This window comes from Leptinotarsa decemlineata, unplaced genomic scaffold, assembly GCF_025532065.1.
Source record: "Leptinotarsa decemlineata unplaced genomic scaffold, Ldec_3_MD MMD2_tig00026307_RagTag_RagTag, whole genome shotgun sequence".
NCBI classification, from domain to species: domain Eukaryota; kingdom Metazoa; phylum Arthropoda; class Insecta; order Coleoptera; family Chrysomelidae; genus Leptinotarsa; species Leptinotarsa decemlineata.
Window position 1 is genome coordinate 6,282,787 of NW_027412681.1, and position 24,070 is coordinate 6,306,856.

The 24,070-nt window shown below is 37.4% G+C and overlaps 1 protein-coding gene and 1 pseudogene across 1 annotated transcript in view; one reads left to right on the plus strand and one right to left on the minus strand.

Moving 5' to 3' along the window:
* LOC111504397 (uncharacterized) overlaps positions 1-24,070 on the minus strand; it is an 859,110-nt gene that overhangs the window by 358,187 nt on the left and 476,853 nt on the right. The window lies entirely within an intron of this gene.
* Positions 12,885-13,396, plus strand: LOC111504396 (large ribosomal subunit protein eL24-like; annotated as a pseudogene).

Here is a 24,070-nt window from a genome sequence, read left to right on the forward strand (position 1 = left end):
GATATAAAAGGATCGCCATGGCCGCTGATGGTGTGGTACTTATAGCCATACAAGCCTGTCTCTGTAAGCCATAGAGCTTCGCTTGGACCGTTTTTTGTGAAGCCTTCGGCCACCAAGCCATTACACCATGAGTGGTTATTGGTCTGACAATCATCACATGAATCCAATGGATTTGTTTAGGACCTAAATCCCAAGTTTTACCACAAGTTCTTCGATATGTCCATAGAGACAGTCTGGCTTTGTGTAAAACTTTTTCCAAGTGAGCGTTCCAGTTGAGTCTTTTATCGAGGACAGATGGAATGACCACACTATTGAGGAAAAGTGGCGTTAGATCGTCCAATTTTCTTCTCTTGGTGAAGGGGATTACCACAGTTTTGCTGTGGTTATCAGACATCTACTCCCTCAGGCACCAACTGTGAACAACGTCCAACGCGCTTTGGAGGATATTACAAGCTACCCTTGCCAAAGTGGACCTTGCCAGGATGACAAGGTCATCTGCATAAGCTTGCAGATTAACTTTTCTTCTGTCAAGGGGATCAAGCAAACACCTTGAGGGCAGCCCCTGGTGACCCTGAACCTGATAGCCTCGCCTTGAAGAGTCGTAGTTGCAGTTCTGTTTACTAGCACTGCATAGATCTAGCCAGTTATGGTCGATTCTATAACCTTCCTGGCCAGAAACAATCCTATAGATTTAGGTAGTGCATTGTCAAAGGCTTCTTCAATATCAAGAAATACAACAACCGCAATCTCCTTGTTGTCAAGGTATTGGGAGATTTTCTCAATGAGGTTGTTTAATGCTGAATCTGTCGATTTGCCAGTTTGACAAGCATACTGGTGATTATTCAGGGGGAATGAATATACTGATACCCTCCTGATATGTCCGTCCAGTATCCTGATTGGTCGTATCGATTTGGGGTGTGGGTAGCTCTGGCCCACTTTAGGTACATATACCACCCTTGCTGCCAACCAACTGGGTGGAATATATTTCCACGCCAGACCAGCTCTATACAATTTCGTGATTATAGGTAAAATTATTTCCAGTCCGTTTTGAAAAAGAGCTGGAAATATACCTAATATACCACCTAACTGTTCTTTAATTATCTTTTTTTTTGTAGTATTTCCATATATCTTCATCAACTCTTGATTCGTTCACCTTCTCTATTCCCAAATTTTTCAGCAATTTTTTTCCAGATCGCCGTCTTTCTTTTTTTTTTCTGATTCATGGCCCATGTATCACCTACGCATAGTACTGTTTGGATAATTATTGTTTAATATGCTCGTGTTTCAACTGACCCTTCATACCTTTTTTGCTTTCAGCAGTGTGCTTAACAATTCAACTGCTTTTCCACTTTTCAGAAGTCTACCAAAACTATTCCTCAGATGACTCACATAATTCTGTAGGGAAGATTTATTCATATTCATTCATCAATATTATCTTTCTCCTCTTGAATGTTTCCTTACCTATTATATTGAAAGAGAAAACGGAATACTCCAATCGAGAATTAAAACAATACTTCAAATTGTATTCAGTCACGTTGAACTATTATAGTTGGCTATTAGTGAATCCTATAGACATCATTGTTCCCCTGTTTCTTTTTCACGAAAGCACATGCGATCTTCATTAATTGTCAGTTCCAGACTTCTTATCTCGAGTGTTTTCCAATTTGAGGCTGTTCAAATCTTCGTGAGCTACCTTGTGTGAAAATAACCCAATACCGAAATTCATAGGTACTGGATGTTTTAAACATAATACCACTGACGTTCCCTAGAAGAGTATAAAAACACACAGTAAAAATTCAAAAGTATTTCCGGAATAATTGTCAGAAAGAAAAATTCCGTCTCATAGAGCAGAAACTTTCCGTTCGCTTTCCCAAACTTGAGTATTTGAAATACCCTCTATTACGTCGAAGAAAAACAGTTCCCCTTTTATTATACTTTTACGGCATAATTGAAAACAGCCAATACTCCCAAAAGTATTTTATGTGCCTGCCCTTCCATTTCCTGCCACTTCCGATCCCTCCAATGCTGAATGAAACAGGGAAACACTTTCAAAATGTTGGAATTAATAGCTTCATGAAGATATATATTTCGGAAAAAAAGGTTCATTTAACTTTGAGAAATGGATATATTCATTTTCTTTTGAAGTCTTGTCTTTACACTATATACAAAGTGATTTATAATTTTATGAAAGTTTTTTGAGGTTCTACAAGGGTAGTCCCAGAAGTACCCAAACATAAAAATTTTTGAAAAAAATTAATTAATTTTTTCAACAAAATTTCGTTGCAGCTTCATACACTTTTTCCAGCGACGTTCAATAAGTTCGATACCATTTTTATAATAAGAACTGTCTTGCTTTTCAAAATAGCCATTATACGCCGACAGCACTTCTTCATCGTTGAAAAATTTCTGACCACTGAGCCATTTTTTGGGGAAAAAAAATAATTCGGGAAGGCTAAATGTGGCGAATAAGTTGGATGCTGCATTGTCTTGATGAAACAACACTTTTTTCTTAGCCAACTGCGGCCATTTTTGCTTGATTTCTTCACTGGAACGTTGCAATAAGTTCACATAATACTCGCTGTTGATAGTTCTACCTTTTTCAAGATAGTCAATGAAAATTATCCCCCGCGGATCCCAAAAAATCAACAATGCGGTGACATTGCCTGCAGAAGAAACGGTTTTTGCCTTCTTTGAAGTCGGTTCTCCCTTTCGAGCGCACTGTTTTGATTATTCTTTTGTCCCATTTGTAAAGTGATGGACCCATGTTTCATCTATGGTTATGAAACGACGCAAGATATCTGCTTTGTTGCTGTGAAATTTCGCGAAACATCCATTGATGCAGGGGAACTGTATTTGAATATGCTGGAAACTATTGCAATCGTCGAAGCGAATTCTAATGGATTCGATATGAATATTGTATTCCAACAAGATGGAGCACTACCACATTACTCGATACTACTTTTCCCTATCGTTGGATTGACCGTCGAGGTCCGACAGAGTGGCCAGCCCGCTCGCCAGATTTGACACCTTGGGACTTTTTTTATGCGACCGTTTGAAGCAAACGATGTACGAAACCGAACCCGCTTCAATATTGGATATACGGCAGAGAATAATAAATATTTGCAGAGATATTGACGTTACTGTATTTATATATATATATATATATATATATATATATATATATATATATATATATATATATATATATATATATATATATATATATAAATGATTGAAAATAATTCTGAATACTACTTACTCGCACTTGAATAGGTGTGACCCACAATAAACCTTTGCGGGTTGCGGTGGAGGGTCGAATAGACCCACTCACTTGTGACCTAACCTAACTACTCACTTACATATATATATATATATATATATATATATATATATATATATATATATATATATATATATATATATATATATATACAATCGATCGCTTCAAAAACACCTCACTAACTTTCTACGAAAGCTTTTGATGATTTCTTTTCCATATTCTCCGTTTCACTATCACTGTCGTCATTTAAATCAATAACGAATTTATCTCCACCATTGATATGGAAGTGTCCAATCTCCATATAGTCTTTTTCAACTAAAATTACTTTTTCAATCCTTTTCTGTCATTCTTCTTCGGTAATATTAGATAATTTTTTTTAACTAGCTCTATCACCTTCTTATCAAATTTTGGGAAATTATTTTACGTCTGATGCTTTGTTTCAATTTTCCCCAAATCAACTCGATGGAATTGAAAACACAAAAATATGAAAACACACAAATATAGTGTGTCCATACTTTTCAGCAATACTCTCAAAGGCATACACTTTCTCGAATGTTTTTGTCTGTAAAACTTCAAGTAGTTGGGTTCTGGTAAAGTTATCTTCAAAATACAAATTGTTATTCATTAAAAAACTTTGATGAGCTGTCGCGAATGATAGATAGCGTTGTCAAGAACTATTACACTATTCGCATCCAAATTTGAGATCAATGTGTTTTCAAACCATTCCTCAAAAATATAAGCTTCCATGTTCTTATGATAGTCAACATTGCAGTCATCAAGTTTTTTTTCCACATAATTTCAAAGAATTCGGAACCCATCCTTTACTTCCTCCGCAATGCACAATAATTAGTCGCAATCCTTTGTTTGCAGGCATGTTAGACGTACACATTCTAGAACCATCAGTCTACCCTTTCGTTACTGTGCCGTGAGTGTCATACCAAGTTTCGTCCAAATAGAAAATTTGCCGTTGTTCTTGTCTATATTTAGTTATTTGTTCTAAGAATTTGTTAAGCAATTCCACTATTCTTCTGCTTTCTATAACTGCTTCACGTTTGTTTATTATTTCAAATCTAAATCCCAGTTTTTTTATCCAATTCTGACGAGTTTTGTCACAGCAGCTCACGTTATGGTCGGAAGTATTCAATTTCTTCCTTATGATTTCAATTGTAGGAATCTTATTGCTTTTGTAACAGTCGTATATTGTTTTTTTGATGATTTTATTATATGAACATCTAAAGGTTTTGGTAATCCCGCATCAAATCGCGTCTTGCGTTCATAAGGTTTGTTTTTGAGTATTTTACGTACAGTTGAGAAAGGAATTTCGGTCAAATCTGATGTTGCTTGTAATAGCTTTCTTCCTCGAAACCAAACTTGAGATGTAGATTCTTATATACATTGAAACATACTCTCTGTGTTTCAATATTCAAATGCATCCGAATCTTATTCACTGGTATCTCTTTAATCCACATTTTAAACAAATAACAAAAATTTTAGGTAATTATAACTTCACCAATATCGAATTTCAACACTCAAATCGCTATCAGTTCCTGAACTGAACATTGACAACACGTCTCTTCTAATCATCCTCACCGTAACATGACTTCAAATTTAATTTTATGACTCTTAAGCCAATCATAAAACTCTGTTAGTAAAAATTATCCAATACGAACCTCCGATTCTTCAGTCCACGTGGACTAATTCGTAGCGGCATTATTCCTTTGTATCGGTTTTTTTGGCCTTCGAGTTCGCCGAAGCTTTGAGAATTACTATATCGGTTACTTCGACTATACCTATACTCACAACCAAGCACAGTAGGACCTACAACCTCAGTAGCACACCATTCAGGACACAGGCTTGCGAACTGCAAGACCGTCTTTGTCCCCCGACGAAGCTTTTGGTCTGTAACAGACAGTTACCCAACAAGAGAAGCATTGGTCATATGCGCCTGAAGATAGGGAGCAAAGATCATCCAAAATAGAGAAAAAGAGGAAGAATTCAATATGTTTGAAAAAGCTATTCTATAGTGTAACACGTAGAAATCTCACGATGAAGTATTACTTGAATATGGTAAGGAATATTTATTGAGGACGACAGCTCATATTTCCACAAATCCGAATACCCAACATTCAAATAATTGAAAATTGAATCGTCATTATCCAAAAAAAAAATGAACACAGTTTCCAATTTCATCGCCATTACTTTCCTGGCTTTCTCAACATGAAATATTGCGAACATGGATAAAATTAATCACCGATTTGTTGATTGATATTGGAAAGTTTAACCCTCCGATTTCCGACTGAACGCAGCAACTGTTTCCAGCCGTGACAGTTTTTTTTGTAAATTCGCTCTGGGTCACCACCCACTCCTGACAGAACCAAGAATAATTCAGTAGCCGAAACAAGGAAAAAACTGAAATGAGAATGAGCATTAGCATACCAAAAGAACAGCTGAATTATAGAAACGTTCATCCTTTGAGAATGTTAATTGCTCTGGGATTATTTTGCGAAAAGATGAGGCGCATTTAATCCGAAGGATTCCCTACTGTGGAAATGAGATTTGAGTTCATTTATGAGATCTGGAAATGTTTTGTTGCATCCGTGAATGGGTGTTCATTTGTAAAATAAGATTCAGGAGTGGAAATTTGACAATGGTGTTCAATGTTAAGATCTGATTATTTCATTTTGTTGTTCAATTTTTCATTCTACGATTACAGTCATTTAGGAACAGGATGCAGTATATCAAAGTGAAACTGAAATACTCTCTACATCATGGCCCCTAAAGAAAATCTGAAAATATACTAAAATACGATGAACTAATTTCGATTCGATTACACCAACTCTCTCTCTCACTAATTAATTGGAAGTTGCTTCCCACTTGGGCGCATTTGTCCAAGCTCCTCCTACCAGAGTTGACAGGAGCTTCATCGGAGGGCGCAGTGGTCTCGCTCGAAGCAATGCTGCCACCCCTTTTTTGTCAAACTTTTTTTTGTAGTACATATTCAAGAGGTAGCAAAAACTCATGTGAATTTCTAGAACTTCATCTAGCGTTTCCTAATATGACTAATAACCAGTCCGTGCAAAGATAATTGTTAAATCATTTGAAGATGGAATTTTCAACAGGTGATGATCAACTGTATTGCCAAACATGCGCCACACTAACTGACTATTATAAGGAAACAAGTATAGCTGAGCACTAGTCAATCTAATAATAACACTGATGATCTTCAAACAAGACTCAACCTTTGACGGAAGCAAGAAACTCTTTCGGAGGTTCGAAATAGATGAACATTTGCAGTCATTGTTCACTGTGGTTCTGGCGTTGAATTTGGTCATTATTACGCCTTGGTCAAAGACGAAACGGACTGGTTTAAGTTTGACGATAGTCGTATCACGAAGTGTATTGAATCCATTGGAGCCTCTGGAGTCTCCCTACTTTTTGTTTTATGAGAGAAAGGACATTGGCAGATCAAGATCTTCAGATGATGTGGTGCTGCAGGTTTTTTCGGGTTTTACTGCAGCTGAAAAACCAAATGCGCCACTGGAATCAATGAAGTCGCCTCGGAGCGCCAATTAATTTTTATTGTTGTTTTTATTTTCAAGATGTACATTTGATATTCCATATGCAAGTTCGAACTTTTTCATGATGAAAACAATATAGCTTTTTATTGTCGGCTCCTGCTCAGGAGATCTTTTGATTTTTTCCACATATATATTTATTGGGTCGCCTCCTCGTCAGGAAAACTTCGGGTTTTTGAATTCACATATATGGTCCCCTTTACGAGATTATCCCAACCACCCCGGCCTGGATACCGGCGTGAATAAAGGGGGCCCCCAAATTTTTGTCTAAAGTTTCACATACATTTTTACATATTATTGACCTTACATTTATACTATCACAACATATACAGAAGCCCCGCGATAGCACATGACATCCGCGTACTTTCTTTGTGGACGAACGTTATCGGCACGTCTGTCCACTACCACGGCTACCACAAAACACTACATAAACTCTCTAGCGAGAAGCGAGAGCGGACACAATCTCAAAAATCCTCAAAGAAAAGAGGGGTTGAGCGAAATCTCAATTTAAAGGATTTTTAGCAACCTTTTGAAAAATATCACATACTTAACCTTTCTTGTTAGCAGTTACTGTTGTTAATAGTTGACAAATCTTTCTCTCAGGTGAATTTTTCATTTATACAGATGGGCCCCGTTGAAGTCAGTCAAATCCAGGCACACTTCCATTTGGGTCAGATCTTTCCCGTAGTGTTTGAAGCAGTACGACCCTTATGCTGTATGAACTACGAGCATCTGCAAGAGTTTTCTCTGTGTGGTATCTTGCATTATTGTTTTTTTTTTTTAATATACTTTATTGTCTGAAGAATGAATTCTTATTGACAAAGCCTTGTGCGAAATATAAATAACATATACATGAAATCACAAAAGTAAAATCACTAAAAGTAGGTTATAACACGAACTGAAAAGAGACATGTAAATAATAACAAACGTTCAGGATATAAGAACATGGTCAACAAAATGTAATTCAATTTCTAGAGTGGTATAAGCCAGGACAGTTTGTTGTTTTCCGGCAAGCATTTATCAGAACCTACTGAATAAGTACGTTGGAAGACATGAATGTGTCGATATTTTATTTCAGAATATTCATTTGACTGTGTAAAAACCCTACAAACTGAAGGTACTGTTAACCTCAACACTTTCGATGAAAGAAAGAGTTGAAATGGTTAGATTTTGCAGAAAAATGCATGTGATTTTTTTAGGCACAAAACACAAGCACTACAGAAAAATCCTTAAGGCGCTCAGAGAGCGGTGCCTGTGCGAAAGTAACGATTCACATTGGATTTGAATTGCTGGAAATTGAATTAATTTGAAAAAATTCTCAGGAAGTTTATTCCGCAATTCTCCAGATGGAAGAGTTACTAAACAGTGAAGTTCGAGGTGTACTGAGTTGAACCTCAAAACGATGAGCAGCCACAGTCCGTCGCAAATTTCTGATATGTACCGCTCGTGTTGGAATTAAATGTGCCAAGTTTCTTGAACACTTCCCGTGAAGTATACATAAGGTGTTGATTGAGTATGGATCTGCAAATCCTTCGTTCTCAAGATACAGGGTGTTAAAATAAAAATAAAAAAAAAGTTATTCGTAAATATATTAGATATCCTTTACCTAACTTTGTTGTAATTTGGTTTTTATAACATTGAGGAGCTAATTCAGCCCGAACGAGATTCAATTCATTAGGTCCAGTGACGTCTCGAGTGGGATTTGAACGAATATTTTTGACTTAAAAATGTACGCCACTGACTTTTGTGCAATTTTTATTATTACTTTGGATTGAGCAATCAGAAATACAACTTTTTTGTCTCTTGAATTTTTTTCGTATCTTGCTTATTTTGCAGAAATCCTACAATTAGGCGTAGATTTTTCCTGATGATCGCCAAATATTACTTTGGCGCCAGCTTCCCAGGGTCGTCCAGGGTGATCCTGGCAAAATTGAATCCTTTGATTCCATCCCATCTCTTTAGGGATCGAGCATGGGTGCAATGTTTGGCTGGTTCCGCAATTGTCGAAGTCATCAGGCCGTAGGTGTTACTGTGTCCTAAAATTCTCATCTCAGCCACTTCCTTGGCTAAAGAGTCGGCAATGCGATTACCTTCACTCCTGTCGTGCCCTTTAATCCACCTCAGGATAATGTTATTATTCATCGAGGCTTTGGCTAAATCTTGGTGGCACTCTAGTGCTATTATTAGTATTTATGATGCACTAATACTAGTACTAGTGCATCATAAATTCCTCTCCTGGTTATTTTTTTATGGCGATTGAGATACCAGCCAGTTCTGTTCGAATCACGCTGTTTGAACCCGTTCCCCACCTTATCCTTAGGCTTACTGATCAGAAACAGACATATCCGTCTGTATATATGCGTATCGCATTTGTAGCATCTGATTGAGTGTTCTGTTTTATCAAAGGCTTATTGAACACAAACCTGGGTTGCAATTGTCAAAAAGAGTCAACCTAATTGCATATCCCTGGACCTCACAAGGAATAATATGAGGAATTAAATGTTTCTTTTGGAAATTATTATTTTTACAATTTTTCATTACTAATTATGTAACAATAACAACAAATATTAAATAACACCTAGACTAACGAATAGCACTAAATTAAGTGTTGGCTTCGGCTTCAATACAACCGTCTAGCCGCCGCATCATTGAATTTCGCACTCTTCTGAAAATATCTGGCGTATTTCTTATTATGTCACATGAACTAATGATTTTATTCCGTAAATCCTCTTCACTTTGAATAGTACTTTTGTATACCAACGCCTTAAGGTGTCCCCAGAGAAAATAATCTAAGGGATTCATTTGGGGCGAGCGAGGTGGCCATGGGTGTGGACCTGCTCTCCCAATTCAGCGATTATAGTAATTTTCATCCAAAAATTGTCGTGCTACAACACTAAAGTGTGATGGAGCACCATCGTGAATGTACCACATACGGAATCTTTCCATGACTGGAATTTCTTCTGAAAGTCCAGGTAAAACAAATTCTAAAAACCTTCGGTATTCTTCTCCATTGAGTCTAGGTGGAAGGAAGTGAGGCCCAATGAGATGGTCACCGACAATTCCAACCCAAATATTGAAAGAAAACTGTTCTTGAAAATTATTTTCTATCAAGACGTGTGGATTGTTTTCGACCCAAATGTGATTGTTGTGGAAGTTAATAATTGAATTGCGAGAAAAACAAGCTTCATCTGTGAACAATATTCGACGTAGGAAACCTGGATTTCTTCTTATTTTACCGCGTAGCCAATTAGAAAAGCTAGTCTTACAGGCGAATCTCTGGGCAATAGAGCTTGCACACGTTGCATGTGATAGGGATATAGCTGCTGGGCTTTTAAAATCTGCCACAAGGTGACATGGGTAATATTCAGTTCTTCAGCTATTTTCCGAGTACTGGTATGAAGATTCACTTCAATCTCATTAAAAACAGCTTTTTCAATTTGAACTGTTCGTACCGTTGCAGGCCTCCCAATGACAACCGTCGATATTTTAAAGCTGCCTGTTTCAGAAAGTCATGCATGAATACGTACAAAAGTTCTTCTACTAGGCACTACACGATGAGGAAATCTTTCATGGTAAATGCGTCTTACAGCATTCGAGTTTCCGTGAGCCATTCCATAACAGAAATGCATATTTGCTATTTCACTGTTGAACCATGTTTTACAAAAATGGTTCGGAAAATAACCACTAAACACACTTTTCATAACAATTATAAATTGAAAGCTTATAAAGTTGACGACAACTGTTAAGTTGTTCATTAAATGCTGCAATCGTTTTCCAAGGCAACCCTTGATTCAATGATGCGGCGGCTAGACGGTTGTATTGAAGCCGAAGGAGGCCATTTCCAACACTTAATTTAATGCAATTCGTTAGTCTAGATGTTAATGTTATTTAATATTTGTTGTTATTGTTACATAGTTAGCAATGGAAAATTGTAAAAATGATAATTTCCAAAAGAAACATTTAATTCCCCATATTATTCCTTGTGAGGTCCAGGGATATTCAATTAGGTCGACTTTTTTTTTCTTAAAAACTAAGTAAGATACGAAAAAAATTCAAGAGACAAAAAAGTTGTATTTCTAATTGCTCAATCCAAAGAGATAATAAAAACTGCACAAAAGTCAGTAGCGTACATTTTTAAATCAAAAATATTCGTTCAAATCCCGCTCAAGACGCCACTGGACGTAATAAATTGAATCACGTTCTGGGTAAATTAGCTCCTTGATGTTATAAATACCATTGCCAAACTACAACAAAATTGAATGAAGGATATTTAAGATATTTACGAATAACCTTTTTTATTTCAACACCCTGTATCTTGAGAAAGAAGGATTTGCGGACCCATGTTTATATGAACATTCAGTCTTAAAATTACCTAAAGAATCGTCTGTTGAATTTATGGTACATATTTAATTACCACCCTGTATAGAAGAGATACCAATCTCCAACCTTCCTTTGATGTTCCAGGCTATCAAGGTTGCACGTAATGTTCGCGCCTCCAATCAGGCGGATGGCTCTTTTCTGGATGGACTTCAGCAACTTCAAGGTATATTTGGAGGCAAAGCTTCATACACGAGAACAGTACTCCAAAGAAGGTCTGATCTGAGCTTTATAAAGCATTAAAAGTTGCTGAGATGTGTAGTTTCCTGGTTCGAAACAGTTTTCCAAGCTTTTGAGAAGTAGCGTTCGCAATTCCAGCGTCATAATTGTGCCAAGACATATTGGTGTCCATTTTAATCCCCAACAAACTTATTGAAGCGAAATTGTCTGACCCAACATTATTATATCTGGTTCAGAGACATTTATCTTCTTGGAGAAAACCGATGCCTGGGTTTATGTGGCATTGAATTGAAGCTGGTTTTTTTCACACCAATTGGAAATCACTTCTAGATCCTCATTGAGATATGCAACCTTCTGCTGCCAAAGGACATATGTATGTCTTTGTCGTAGTATTTTTACAGCTACCCTCTATCTGTGAAGACATGCATTTCTGGTACAATCTTCATTCATTTGCAGAACCCCGTACATTCCTAGAAATCAACTGATATAAATATATTTTGATACTGAAGATGTAAATCATTTTGTATCCCGATCATGAGGATTTCCAAATCATCCCTCTAACTTTCTTCATAACTTCGAAATCAGTGCTATCCCGACAAAAATTTCGAAAACAATCCACGCAGTATTCAGGCGGTGATATTCAAAGAAAACTTTCCGAAACAAAATTGATTCGGACAGTGTGCGACCCGCACATGAAGCGAATCCCCCGGGATATCAAATGTTCTCGTACACGTGCTGACCGAGGACTATTCAATACAGAAGAAAATCGTTCTGAATCGCATAGCTTACCACTGCTTTGAACCAAAAATAGTCCAGTTGAAATAAACTGAAAAGTGGTGAGCTAACAATGATTGACTGGAAATTGGCACACGTCTTGAAAACACTCTTATAAATGAAATGTCAAAAGTCCTTACAGATTCCTTGTGTGGTAAATAATTCGTCAGCGATCAAAAGTCAAAAATATCGACCATTCAATAGCCATTTTTAAATTTGAAGAAGTAGTATTTTACATAATATGCACAAACACTCATGAGATAGTTGTACTTGGCACTGCTACAATTGATATTGGTCAGCAGAATGAAATTTTGAAAAGCGTAGTTATTGCTAGTTAGATCAGATCATTTGATGGTTTCCGAATTTCCCATGCTAGCCCCTTTTATCTTGAACAAATTGTATATTGTCAAAAGCCAAATTGTTAAAAATAGTAATTTTCGAAAATATTCAATTTTCCAAATTTATAGCCTAAGTGCACCGCACTGTAAGGGTCGATCTAGTAAAAATTTACCTAAATAAAGTTATGATATTCGGCAATTATCGATAATGCAATAATGCTGATTGGCGATATTAGACTTAATCGGTTACAAGAATGTGTGGGTATTGATCATTCGGTTGCCACCTTCTAGAGAGAACACATCCATCACCTCTGAAAATGTACCTTCGGTAAGTGATTTTTTTTAAATATTGGAGTTTCTTGTGAGGAGGAATAATTCTTTGTAAAGATGAAGATCGGACTCGTCGCCTACAGTGTGGACAAAATTTACCCAGGCCATGGAAAAACTATGGTTAAAGTTGATGGAAAGACATTCACCTTCCTCAACTCAAAATGTGAACGGGCTCACCTTCTGAAGAGGAATCCTCGTAAAGTAACTTGGACTGTCTTGTGCAGACGTAAGCACAGGAAGGGCCAGGAAAAAAAAGCCACCAAAAAGCGAACTAGGAGATCTCAAAAATTCCAGTGAGCTATTGTAGAAGCCTCTCTGAACGACATTATGGCCAAGAGGAATCAGAGGCCCGAAGTGAGGAAAGCACAAAGGGAACAAGCTATCCGTGCTGCAAAGGAACAGAAGGAAGGCACTAAACCAACCACCAAAAAACCAGCAGCCCCAGCAAAAATTGAGGCAGCACCCAAACAGAACGCCAACAAGAATGTAATGAAAGCTGCATCTAGAGTAGGAGGAAAACGTTAAATTGTTTTTTGAACTTTGAAAAAAGTTTAAAAAGCTAAAAAAAATTCACTTACCGAAGAGGTACATTTTCAGAGGTGATGGATGTGTTCTCTCTAGAAGGTGGCAACCGAATGATCAATACCCACACATTCTTGTTCCCGATTTTAGGTCGAAGTCTAATATCGCCAGTCAGCATTATTGCATTTTTGCATTATCGCTAATTGTCGAATACAATAACTTTATTTAGGTAAATGAACTTTCATTAGATCGACCCTCACAGTGCGGTGCACTGAGGCTATAAATTTGGAAAATTGAATATTTTCGAAAATTACTATTTTTAACAATTTGGCTTTTGACATTATAGTGAAAATATATTAATGATAGAAATGATAATGATTCATTTTCCATCAGACAATACAACAATTGAATAAGATTCGCCATAAGACTACATTACCGGATGTTGATCCTGCAAAGTCAGCATTGACATTGATCTGGTTTTTCTATGTCACCTCCTTGGGTATGCATAGAGAAGGTCAATAAACATTATTTGAATTACTAGTGATTGATCTCAGAATCCTAAACCGATAAGAGAAGGAATTGAGTTTGGATATCAGCATTCGGCAAATGATTATTTCAGGTAAAACAGCCATCAATATGAAGGCCCAAAACTGCGTATTAGTATTTTCGATATTTGAAATTGCAATATCGTAAAAATAGTGTTTCTTAGGAAAGATTATGTAACAATTGCATAATTTATAACTTTCATTCAACCGAATTATAACGAGAATAAAAAACAAAATCGATATGAAACAGTGAAGTCGAGATTTATATCAGTTCTATATGCGCATTAATGTTAATTTTCCACCTTCTTTTCTCATATTTTGATTGGATCGAAAAAATCTTTTCCAATTGACATCCGGTAATGTACCCTTCATTGTGGGGGAGCACAATAAATTACAAGGCCGTGCCTTCGCCGATTTGCATTTCCATCAGTAATTAATGAAAGATTTACCATCACAAAGGCTATGAACTATTAAAATACACTTCTTTTGTTGGAGAACGAGCTCTCAACGAGACGAGCCTGGATTATTATAGGGAAAATTGCCATTCACTGTTCTGCCGACGAAAGTGAGGGGGATTCTGGAAAAGGACCAGGAAATTATGATGGCATGTAGCATTTTGGAACTAAAGGCCTTCTGAATCGTTGGTAAAATATCATCTAATAAATGAAACGAAGTCGCAACTTTGAACTAGAAGATCAGAAGAGTATCGAAAACTGAACGACGCAACAATTGCCGGAGCGATATTCCTAGACATCTCTAAGGCGTTCGATAGAGTTTGGCACGACGGACTTCGAACCGAAATGGCCAATTTTGGCTACCCAGAATCAATAGTGAGACTGATCGACTCTTTTCTAGCAGACCGACAATGCTTATGCAGAGTAGGAGATGAACTGTCCATCAGATGACATCTAGAAGAAAGGGTCCCACAAGACGCAGTTCTCTACCTACACCTCTTCTCGGTATACAGAGCAGACATGCCTGAGCCAGAGGACAACTCCAACAAGTTGACACTCTACGCGAACGACACAGCTCTACTGGCGAAATCCACTAACCACGCGCAAGTTACTAGATACCTGCAAGAGCAAGCGGACATATTAGAGGACTGGGCCAACCTCTGGAAAATCAGTACCAACCCTAACAAGAGTCAGACGATTATGTTCACCTGGAGGCTGGTACAACCGGAAGGGCACATCATCTTTTAACGACAGACGATTCCGTGGACCAACGACAAGATACGTGGGAGTCACCCCCGACAGAAAACTAACGTTCAGGTCCCATATCCAGAAGAAGCTCGGGCTAGCGAAAGCCATCCGACAAAACCTCTATCCCATCATAGGACGCAGGAGTAACATGGGTCTTCAAGTGAAACTGATCGTAATCAATACCATTCTACTTCTCACCAGTCTGTATACCTCTACTGATTGGGGCCAGTGCGCAAAACATACAGACGCTATATTCAGACGTTTTTGAACTCTTGCTAGCAGGCGGCCGTAAACGCTTCAGGATATATGCCAAACAGATATATCTACCAGGACCTTAACATCCACTACATAAATGCAAACACGTCGAAAATATTTTCAAACGAATTCGGATACACTCCAGTCCAGCGCTGCGTGACCTACATGACGCGCTCAACAGGGATGACCCAAGATTTTGGAGAGGGTCAAACACATGAAGCCGTCGAAACACAATCAAAGACAACCTCCGAAAGTCGCCGTCTGGCGGATATAAAAATATTTATTATAAAATCACATAGATATAAGCAAACACACACACACACACACACACACATTAGCTAGCGATAAACAAACACCCGTCTCGGTTAGGTTAGAGGACCCATATGCAAACACTACACACAGTTCAGCCAGGTACAAACAAATACAACAGACAAGGAAGTAAAAGCATCTAAAGGCTGACTTACGACCAAAAACATGTGAGATATCAATCTTGCTGAAGTGTTCAACAGCCAGTTAAGGTCCAGTCAGAAATGAGTGGGGGAGGATGAAATGAGTTTCTGGCTCCTGCAGAAACAGTGTCGGTAAGATTTTATCTCAGGGCACCCAATTCCAGAGAATGGAAGAGTTCTAGAAAATAACAAAATACGTTTCGAGCCATAAATATTCGAGTTCTGCAACCGACTCCTTCGAAGTAACCTCCGTGGGTCTTTCTTGAGGCCGCCTGGAACAACCGACCCAACCAGTCCTTTTGAGGGCCAAGATAAGAATTCGCCTAAGGCTTCTAGAGGCCCAATAACCGGCCACTAACCAAAACCGATCTCATCTCACCTATGACATAGTTACGTAGATGTTACACTGCTCTGATAGCTGGGGGCTTTGAAATTCCAACTTTGCTTCTTCTTTGATTGATTCGAAATATCGGGAAGCGAAAGACATTACGAGGTCGGGACGCTCCGTTGGCCTGTTACTCACCGGCTCTATAGTTGACGATATCCATGCCCAGCCGGATCCTTCTTTGAAAAAAGAATCAAAACCCCACTCATTCCAGAAATTGCCTCGTCGACATGAAGTAAATTTATGAACGCAACTTCGAATAATCGCTACCGATAATCAATGTTCGATGATAAGTCTACTAGTTTTTTTTGCGTAGTCAATGTTGATGTACGCTCGCAACAAAACATAATACTACTTGTTGTTTCCATAATTGCCCCCACATTACTTCCAACCGAGTGAACTCGTTAATATTTTAGATTCAAGTGAAACTCGAATGTATTGCTAACTCGGAAATGAGGTTGAGCACAATGCCATTTGAACAATTAGTAAGTTCTGGCAGTCGAATTGAATCAAAGTCAACAAAAGGTGCACACATACAAGCGGAAATTAATGACTTCATTGAATTCGATTTCGGTGTATTCAGAATATAGAACGTATTACTGATTCAGTGAATGAATGGTTTAGGAATCGCATAAACCCATCGACTGTTTATGATTTATGGCTTGATCGGAAAAGTCTATAAAATCTCTCCAGTTATTATCGAGGGAGTTCATAAAACTCATTCTAAAATGTAACGATTCCTGCTTATCGAACAAGAATACTGAAATCTCATTTCGGAAAAATAAAAAGAGATGTCGAAATTGGGTTGGATATTCATTACTTTCGAGCCATTTAGGTGATCAGTTCCATGTTTCAATCTATGATCGAATCAGGTACTCGATGATGATTTTTAAAACTGGCAGCAACATGATGACATTTTCAGAACACTTTTTTTGGAATAAGTCTCGCGTCGCGTGAAAATAAAGTCATCTGAGTCGTAAATGTAAGTTTACACATCGCAGCAAGGCGATATGTCAAAAGCTTTCGATTGCGTGGATCACGAAATTCTGCTGCAAAAACTATAGAAGTGTATGGCTTTAGAGATATATCTTTGATATATCTTTGATACCTGTCGGTATGATCTGAACCATCTCCAAACAGTTACTTGTGGTATTCCACAAGGATCAATTCTAGGCCCAATTGTCTTCTTGTTATATATTAACGACCTAGGGCGCATTAATATAACCGCAGAAATTACCCAATTCGCTGATGACACTACATTATTTTGGCATTGCAAGAATGAAAGGGCACTGATATGGCAAAAAATGTTCACTTTGCTCTCATCGATTCCCATCTGAGATACGGTATCTGTTTTTGGGGAACGTGTTGCCAATACATGTTTGATAGGGTGTGTGTACTACAAAAAAGAGGAATTAGAGGAAGTAGAAGTAGATTCAGGGATTCCTTTCCACCTTTATTCAGAAATCATAAAATATTGACCTTGCCTTCCATACTTATATTGGAGATGTTATGACTGATGAAAAAAAAACAGGACGACAATTTTTCATTTCACCACGACGAAATACCAGAAATAAGCTCAATATAGATTTACCGATTCCAATATCCATTTGCCAATCAAGATCAAAGGCATAACATGTACCACTAAATTTAGAAAGTCTGTAAAAAAGCTTCTGATTTCAAAGGTCTTTTATTTTTAGACGAATTCTATTCACTTATGATGCACTGTTTGGAACCTTTGGTGTAGTAATGAATATTACTGGAGTAATAACCAACACCAAATCGTTATTTTTAACAGCTCGACACGTGTTTCGATCACCAAGTGATCATCTTCAAAGAGGAAGATTAATTGGTTTTAATTTTTAATTGGTTAAAAATAACGATTTGGTGTAGGGGAAAAAACTCCAGTAATATGAATTCTATTCAGACAGAAATTTAAATTATATAAACAATTAATTCTAATTATTCTGTTTCAGTACCTACTGGTATTTAAACTATGTGACTTGTTTATTTTTTGTTTGATGTTTACATTTAGCTCTGAACTGTATAGTTGAAAATATTTACGAAGTTGATACTTACTGTTATTTTCTATGCATTCACTTTTATGTTTTTATGCTTTATAGTTTTTATATTCTCATACTTACATTTATGTGTTGCATGAGAATATTCATTATAATTATTATTCATTTCAATATGTAGCATATATATTATTACTTTCTGACTACTTTTTCTCCCCAAAATGCTGAAATCACCAAATGTTCAAATGTTACTTTCAATTTGTATAACTTATATTCTTTAAAATAATAACACCTTGACAATAATATTTTATCTTCGACAATATCTTTCAAATTGTGTACCTGATATTTCTCAAAATAGTAACACTTTGTCAATGAGATTTCATCTTCGACAATAAAGTAAATTTTGATTTAATTTAATTTGATCGCTTAGATCGTAGCCGCGTCGCTATTGATAATTTTTGCTGCAGTAGAAGACGAAATGTCAGGTTCAAAAACTTGCGGCCAAATTGTCATTTATTTTTACTTACTATTTACTTCAACTAACTACATGTTTTGAGTTAGGGAAAAATTTAGAGAGTAAATTTTTACGATGCGCGTACGAAAAACCGCCATCCTGGAGTTGGCTTCTTCTTCTTCTTCTTAGGTCATTGCTTCCCAGTCGAGCGCATCCGGCCAGACTCCTCCTGTCCATAGTGAACAGAAGCTTCGTCCAGGGGTGCAGCTGTCTTGATTGAAGCAAAGCTCCACCCTAAGTTTTCTCATTAACTTTTCATTTTATGAAAACACTAAATTTTTTTTACTGGTCGCCTCCTTCTCGGGAGGCCTTCGGATAAAATCAGCACATATATTATCGAACTGACGACTTCGTCGAATCTGTCGACATACATACCATTATTTTTTCAGCCGCCTGTTGCTTTTTTGCACGCTTTGGAGTCGTTTGTAACAGTCCCTGATGGACTCTTTAGTAATTGTATGGATCTATGCAAATTTCAGTGGATTAGTTGCAGTTGTTCAGTAAGAGTGAAATACCTAAAGGTAATTTCATATGTAAATAGTGTAATATACATTATTTGATTCTAGAGAGTGTTCTTCAGATAAATTTCGTCTATTGTAGGAGGATTAAATAAGAAAGTATCATTATAATTTTTAGTGATCAGCTGTTAAGGACTTAGTTGCTACATTTTGGGGAAATTGCTCATGCTGTCTAGTAACTTCAGTACCTATATAAATCAGTCCTTTAAATCATTACCCATTGTCTTCAATTAAGAGTAATCACTCTGCGTTTCTCATCCTTTCAGCAATTGTTCACATCTGGGTACGACTGATTTGTGGTTATGATTTGACAGATGCCTGGGAGTAACTTCACAACGGTTGTGTCTACCAACGAGCGATACGGAACGAAGTTGCAGGTCCACAGAGTAATTTATCTTCAGAATCGTCAGTCTGTACAGCGAGTAGTACTAACTGTTTGATACTAGGTTGGGTAAGGTCACGCTGGTCGTTCATGATGAATGAGAGGTAGCGTGAGATGTCTGATATCTACCTAGTTCATGAATGGATGAAGTGACACTTGACGATATGGATTTTTTTTATACTCGTCACTTTCCTTTTCTTTTGGTATTGTTGTGTGAAAGTCGGCCACCAGCCTGTTTGATTGAATTTTCAATTAATCTTCGATTGGAAGAATTATAACGGTTGGAGCTCCAATCTTCGATTGGAAGGATTATAACGGTTGGAGCTCAAGGATATTTCCTTCTAGGAGAGTATTGGGAAACCATTTCTGTTATTATTTTTGATGGAATAATCCACATTTGTGGGATTTTGGGACTTCCACGGAACGTGCCACGCCACCCTTTTCTTAAGGCCCAAGGGCATCGTCTAGGCTTATCGGCCAATTCAGCGGAAGAATATCTCCTTCGAAATGGCCCTCTCAGAACGTTTTCGCTGTTGTGACCTCAGAAAAGGTATGTACCTGGTTATCTAACATTCAGAAACGGATGACCATTGGTTGACATGGGTTTTATTATTTCAGGGTATTTCTGGTGGTGTCAAAGGGTGTCTGAATCACCCCACTCACTGAGAATGATGTCTTAATTAGCTTAATTTAGGAGGAGGTTGTGTCTTCCGATATTGGAGGTTGTCCTTATTGCCTAGTATACAGATGTGTCTATCGATGCTGAATCTATCTTAGAAGTTATTGGATTACCCATATTCTCTGTCTCCTGGACTAAGAAGTATCATGCCATTGCCTGCCAGACTTCTGTAGTTTTCCATTTGTCGTGACTTCTGAAGCTACTGTTTGAATAACCAAAGCAAAGAGGTGAAATGTTATCTCGTGACTGCAGTTGGAGTAACACGCAAGTTTAACAACTGATTTTTATTATTCTCTGAGATACCGTAGTATGAAAATTTAAGAATTATATTTATATCCTTTTGTAACGTAATCGGCACAGTGTACACTTTGCGCTTTGCGGAATTTCCTAACTTACATGAGATTATTCATGATGATTCGTAGTACTGAACCAGAATGGGAAATCAATTGTTTGATATAATTGAGTGTTGGTAATCAATATACCACGTTAGAAGGGTTGCGTATGGGTATTCGCAGCCTACACTGCAAAAAGAGTTTCATAGGATTGTAAGGATTGTATATAGGAGATTTACTGTATAATTTTTTTTTCATATAGAAATTATTGTTGGGAACCAGAAATTGGTTGGAATGAGTTTTTTTCACCATAGATTTAGTCTGACCTGAAACTGAATTGAGATTGATCTGAGTGTCAGTTAGGATTGCGACTTTTAGAATGTTTCTCATTTGATGAATACAAGGGTAAATTTTGAGGAATGATAATCTGTAAATATAATTTTTCTTTTAAACAAAATACACTGGGTGATACAATTTCAAAGAAATATTTGTCTTTCATTTCTGAATACTTCCTAGGCAGATGAGGTAGAGTATTAGTTTCTTGTGGGTATGCGGCAGTCACATTTACCTGTCGCCTGGCATTGAAAATTATATAACTATTGAGAAAGAACCACTCCCTTCTGCACTGCAGTTCAGTCGCGAACATACCCAATTGCCACTAACTTGGCAAATGTTTCTGGTAGGCAACTAGAACGGGGGATTGTGACACGGTTCACTACGTGCGGTTTACTCAGATGATGATCGTTTTGACTCCGGTGTGAAATAATGGAGCCACATTTCACCCACTGTCACATTTCGACACACAAGTTTATGTTTTTTATAGTGGAACAGCTACAAACACTGTTCAGAATAATCAATTCGTTGTTGTTTTTGTGAGCTCGCGCAGCACCCACTTTGAGCTTTCGCTTTCCCGAACTATCTCGATCAATTTGACTTCGCGGTCATCCAAAATTATTTTGTTGATTTTTCTGTTGTTTTCGTCGGTGATAGCTTGTTTGGGGCGTCCACTGCTTGTATCGTCCTCAGTGCTCATTTCATCTCGCTTAAACGCATCAAACCACTTTTCAACGGTTGATTTGCCTGGTGCAGAGACCTAATAATATTTATCAAGCCAAGCCTTGCTCAATGGTAATAATTTTCGCAAAAAAGCAATGCTTCATTAACACACGAAATCCCTTTTCATCCATTTCCTTCTAACCTACAAAAGTTGCTATACTCAAAATGTTCTATCCCACAAACTAATAGTCCAAAAGCTATGAAATTTGTACACGTGTCTATTGAATATTAGGATCAACTTGAAATCATATATATTCAATACTAGTTGCACCATCTGTGTGTTAGCATACGAACATTTCAACCCAGAGTATCATGGGCGGTATCCAAATTATTTCAAGTGAATTCAGTCTTATGGTGTATTATTTTTTTATTTTAAATTTCCGGTTGGATTTTGGAAAAAATTCATGGTGAGTTGAAAAATATGGATTAAGTTCTTGTGAACGATACTGACAAGACATTACTTATTTCATTTCACATTGGGGGAATCTCTCGTCGATGTTTTGATGATTGACATTGAGGACATATCATAAAGATTGCCAACAATATACAGCTAGAAATACACCCTCTCACTTTAAAGCATGAACTTTCATTGACAATCGACAAAAAATATTTTAAAAAAGGAGATTTTCACGATACAGGAGATACAGGAGCTGGGAAAGGCAAGACCCCCCCCCCATTTCTCATCTCGCAAAAGTTTCGACTTCTGAGAGTTGTATTTCGTAGGAGGACGACAGCTGGTCAATGGAAAATTAGATTGTGAAAGATGTTTGACAGATATGTAGAACATCATTGTCACAGTTCAGAAAATTAAGAAGGTCATTTGAAAATTCACTCTTGAACACAAGCACTATCGTATGAGTCTGAAGAACTTCAACAGAGAAACTGTTTGAAACCCAAATGTATCAAATATTCATCAAACTCAACCAAATCTATCATACTAATATAATGTTCGTTCATTTTTAAACGTATTACATTTTGTGTACTTTGAAGATCCATTTTTCAAATTATTCTTTTATTGAATTGAAATGCATACAAACAAACAAACAGAACGTTACTGCCATGAACTGGAGCTTGAGAAATCGATACTAATGGAAATGGTTTGGATATTTCTCTAATGCATCAAATACATCTCGAGCATCTGGTTCGATATATCATCTGCCTCTCAGTTAGGTTCAGCGGCGGCTCTAGTGTCAGGTTGAAAGGATATAGCTATCGTTCTAGAATGGTGATTTTGTTTGTTGTGACAAAAAAGAAAATTCATTCGGACGATGTACTATGTCTTGAAGAAAGGTACCCGCTTGTTGAACAATAATACATGTATCTTACAGGAAATCTGATTTTCATAAGAATTTCTGATTTTTCATTCTATAATGGGGTCAGACAACCAAATTACTTTTTCAATGTAGAAAAATACGAACAGTACCGTCTAAAAACTATTAAAGATATAAAAAATAATTCAGATGGTGTTTCTGTATCAACAATTCATATTCGTTTATTTCATATACGAATATTCGAATCGAAACTGGTACATTTTTTAGAATATATTAGTTTTTGTGGATGAAAGGTTTTGGTGAACGTGGTAAAATTCCAAGTAAGAAGAAACCATCATATCTTCGGGAAGGCTTCAACATTTTGAGCGATCATCAATATGGCTTTCGGCAACAGGCGACATTCTATCCTGTGTCACCCATATTTGGAATAACGCAATCGAGAAACATGGCGAATCAAGAACTGTTGCGCTTGATATTTCTAAGCCTCTGACCGTGTGTGACATGAGAGTTTGCTAGCCAAACTTCGATGCTTTGGCTGGTCGGATCATTTTTGTGTATGGCTCTTCAGCTTCCTAAAAAAACGTACTCTGCAAGTGGCCGTCGATGGATATCTCTCGAATACTCCCACCATCAACGCTGGTGTTCCCCAGGGATCCATATCGCCTCCAATTCTTTTTTATTGTACATCAACGACTCATTGAAACAATCAATAATCCAATATATTGCTTTGCTGATGACAGCACACTTATCTCGTCATTCCATTTGGATTCTAGGACATCGAATACGGAGGCACATCTTCACCGGCAGCAGGAGGTTGCATATAATGAGAATCTGGAAGTGATTTCGAACTGGGGTGGAAGTAACCAGGTTCAATTCAATGCCACGAAAACACAGGCATCGGTTTTCTCCTAGAAGATAAATGTCTCCGAATCGGATATGATGCGTTCAAAGCCTTGATACGAGAGAGAAATCGCCTGAGAAGGCTCTATCAGCCAACCCTTTTCTCAGGGGATGAAATTGCGACAAGCAGGATGGCCAATCAAGTCGAGCAGGCCATCATTGATCATCGGAACGAAAGGTGAGAGGAGTTT